Here is a 3,998-nt window from a genome sequence, read left to right as displayed (position 1 = left end):
GCCCCTTTTAAAAAAAAAAAAAAAAAAAAAAAAAAAAAAAAAAAAAAAGTTTCCTTTATTTTGTCTTCTTATCTCTAGGTTTTGATAATTCAGACTTATGTTGTTAAGTGTATCATTTTCTTCATGTATTCCAGTGGATTTTGAAGTAAGACATTATTTATTTCTGTGGATGTGCATTTCTTGAGTGTTCTCACTTTTGCTGTCACTGCCACTTAGTTCCTTGTTCTAATAATCATTCTTGATGTTAGGGAAAGCCAGATGTGTAGGTGAACCTCTATTTTCAGCTGCTTCTTTCTTCTGGGTAACAGATGAAACGAAACTGCTGAACGTGGAAATCTGGCTTTTGGCTCCTCTGTCCAAGCCCGCGGCCGGCCGTCACGATGGGCAGCAGCTTCTCGCGCTCCGGCTCCTTCCCCTTCCGCTCCTCTGAGGCGGCCGCCGCCACCGCCGGGGACGCGGCGGAAGAGGGGTCCCGAGCCGCCTCACTCATGTTGGGCCGGGCGGCAGGGGAGCGAGGCGGCGGCGGCGGCGGCCAGACTGCAGCCGGCTGGCACTGCTGCTGCCGCGGCCGCGAGAGGGCTCTGGGCCGCAGCTTCCAACCGCCGCCGCCGCTCCGCCCCCGCCCGCCACTTCTCATGTTTTGATCAGCTAAATGGTACTTGATGTTCAGTCTTGGGGGCACTTTATGTCAGTGTGCAAATTTGTATAAGAAGTGTTCTAAGTTCAGTTAGAGATAGGTTCATTTTCTGAGCCTGAGTTTCCAGGACAGACTCTCTACAGAGCCCTGATGTGTCATGGTGAGAAAACTGACTGTTACCTTAGTAAAAAAGTGGAGAGGTCTGTCTTGGATTTTTGCTTGAAGAAAAAAGGGTGACTATAATTCAGAGGTAACTAAATAAGTGGCCAAATATAATTCTTGACTCGGTTTTGCCTGAGTTCATGCACAGGCTGAAGAGCCCCAGTAATGCCTTGGAAGATTGGGATGGCATCAAGGGCCAAATTAGTCTGTATGACTGATTTTACTGGGTCAGCAGGATGCTGATTCAACCCCTAACTAGACCCTGATGATTAAGAACTGGGACACTGGATGCTGGAATAATGAAACTCACAGTTCTATCAGGTGCACAGAGGTTCATTACTTAAGCTGCTCCTGGGAGTGGAAGTGGACCCAGGGAATGATGGTGGTTGAGAACTCACAGGTCTTGTAGTCCTCATAGATCTGCTCAGTGCCTGTGGACTTGTGACCCTAGCCAGGCCTGTGACCTGAGATGCACGACAGGGAGTGATGAGGTTATGGAACCCACATGACTGGCAGTAATCACAGGTCTGTCAGTACTCGAGGTCTGGATGGTCTAATATTTAATTTTCAGTCTTCTATGTTTCTCAATCTATTTTTTCTTTCCCTTTATATTTCCATGTCTTCTTAATTTGGATTAATTTTCTCTTTTCTGTTGTCTTTTATCATTCTGTGGTTTAAACATTTCTTTATGGACATTATCTTTTGGCCTTTTGTTCATATATTTCCTATTTAATCTGTAGCTAGAACTTCTCAGTCATTTCTTTCACTGTCCCTTTTTTATTTTACTTCCCCCTTCTCATTCTATTATTTTGTTTTACTGATATTATCACTTTTCACATGTTTGTACTCATATATTTATTTACAAACACATTTATTGGTCATACAGTGGTTTTTCTGTTTGTCCCCCAAGGGTGCCTATGGGGTTTCTGATCACTTCTGTGAGAGTTGTCTGGCCACATATCAGTGTCATGGTCAGCCGATGATCCTTCAAATGCACTACCTTCATCAGTGCCAGACAAATATAACTCAGGTACTGGCCTCAAAACAACAACTTTCCAGGGTCAGGAGGATGAGGTGTAGTAAAGTTTCCCTTTCCCTTGGCACCTGATGGAGCGACATCACCAGGCAGATCCGGCTACTGGATACCTTATGTTCACAGAGTGAGTAGAGCATTGTAGCTGTATTCAAACCTCAGGACATAAGGACGACTTGGAACAGAAATCACATCCATAAGCCTGAGAGAAGCCACTGAAAGTACAAGGGACAAACAAATGTGATTTTCTTTTTGTCATCAAGCATATTTTACTCAAAATCTCTCAGTAAAACAAAGGGTACTTTTCATAGAAATATAGCTCTTCCATTTCACCTGATTCCACCTACAGATCAAAAAAGAAAATATTTACAAAACTTTTAGATGTATATATTAAGACAGCATCTATGAAATGAAAGGATAAGCAGGTGAGGACATCACCTGACATTAGGATAGAATGGATGGCTGATGCTTTGTCTACTGACCGCAGAAAGTCCACTATAAACTAATGCTGAAGAGATGATTCATAGACTCAAGTCTAGAAGTAGAATTCTGAGTCAGAGCACTGATTTCTTTCAGCGTCCTGTGTTGCCAGGGTACACGGTTGTGCCACAGGACAGCACCGTGTTGGCATAAAGGTCCTTGAGGATGTCGACGTCATAATTCATGATGGAACTGAAGGTGGTTTCGTGGCTACTGCAGGATTCCATGCCAGGATGGATGACTGGAAGAGAGTGCTTCAGGACAACGGAAGTACTCGCTGCCAAGGCCAATCCCACAGCTCATAGCTGTTCTCCAGGGAGGAGGAAGATGCAGCCTGTGCCTTCTCTTCAGTGACGTCCAGGACTAGGTAGCACACAACTTGATAACATGCAAAATTTGGTGACTCCAGAGGTGGTGAAGCTGTAGCCACACTCAGTCAGGATTCTCATAAGGTAGTCTGTCAGTCTGGTTCAGCCAGGTCCAGACACAGATAGCACATGGGAGAGCATTGCCCTCATAGATGGACACAGTGTAGTTGACCCTATCAAAGGAGTTCATCACGATGCCAATTGTAGGGCCAGATGCATAAAGGGACAGCACAGTCTGGATAGTTATGCACATCACTAGGGTACTGAAGGTCTCAGAGATGCTCTGGGTCATCTTTTCACGATTGGCCATGGGGTTCAGAGGGCCATCAGTGAGCAGCACTGGGTGCATGTCAGAGGCCCCCAGGAGGTATGGTGCCAGATCTTTTCCATGTTGCCCCAAATGGTGAATACCATGCCTGATGGGTACTTCAGGGTCAGGATGCCTCTTTTGCTCTGGACCTTCTCATCCACGTAGGAGTCCTGTGGCCCATTCTTCTGGGAGCCCAGGATTGAAGGAAGACAGACTGGGGAGCATCATTGTCCACAAAGAATCCAGCTTTGTACATACTAGAGATGGTTCAGTGGTGAAGAGCTCTAGCTGCTCTTGCAGTGGCCCTGGATTTGGTTCTCAGCACCCACATGGCAGCTCACAGTCATCTATAACTTCACTTCCAGGGGATTCTTATGCCCTCTTCTGGCCTCTAAGAGTACTGCACAAATGTGGTGCACATACATACATGCAGGAAATCAGTCATCTACAACAAAAACTACTGAGAAGTGAGGCTGGGTGTGGTGGCACAAGCCTGTAATCCCAGGGGCTGGGAATCAAACCAGGGTCCTCTGTAAGAGCAGCCAGTGCCCTTAACCGCTGAGCCATCTCTCCAGTACCACCACCCCCAGCACCATTCTTAAGGATACATAAATGGATGACTATTCTTTGTAAATGTAACCTTCACTGTATCAATTGGCAAAACTTTCAGATCATCCTTTGTATCCTCAGTGCTGAATTTCACATTGGAGAGATTCAGTCATCAGTAGACAGGTGTTTTCTCTCCATGGATCAGTGAGTGCCGGGGCCAGATTTGAATGCAGGATTGTGTGAATGTAAGTATGTTCATGTTGTTTCTATCCAGAGATGAACCACAACTTGTGAAATGGGAGACAGGAGAAAACAGAATGCTACTCAATTCACAAAACCTTCTACCTCTGCACTGTACCATATTTTCCCTATTTGAAATGGGCTGAAACATTCACACTCTTTGATTTTATTTCAAATGAGAGGCAGGGGGTAATGGAAATTTTCCCACATGACTTCTTT

At 45.3% G+C, this 3,998-nt stretch overlaps 1 pseudogene; it reads right to left on the bottom strand.

The window, feature by feature from the left end:
- Nucleotides 1-2,404: 2,404 nt before the first annotated feature.
- Nucleotides 2,405-3,246, bottom strand: LOC103737310 (annotated as a pseudogene).
- Between the last annotated feature and the right edge of the window lie 752 nt (nt 3,247-3,998).

This window comes from Nannospalax galili, unplaced genomic scaffold (assembly GCF_000622305.1).
Source record: "Nannospalax galili isolate Female #2095 unplaced genomic scaffold, S.galili_v1.0 scaffold2071, whole genome shotgun sequence".
NCBI classification, from domain to species: Eukaryota; Metazoa; Chordata; class Mammalia; order Rodentia; family Spalacidae; genus Nannospalax; species Nannospalax galili.
The sequence above is the reverse complement of the archived record's forward strand: the minus strand, read 5'-3'. Positions and strand labels throughout refer to the sequence as shown.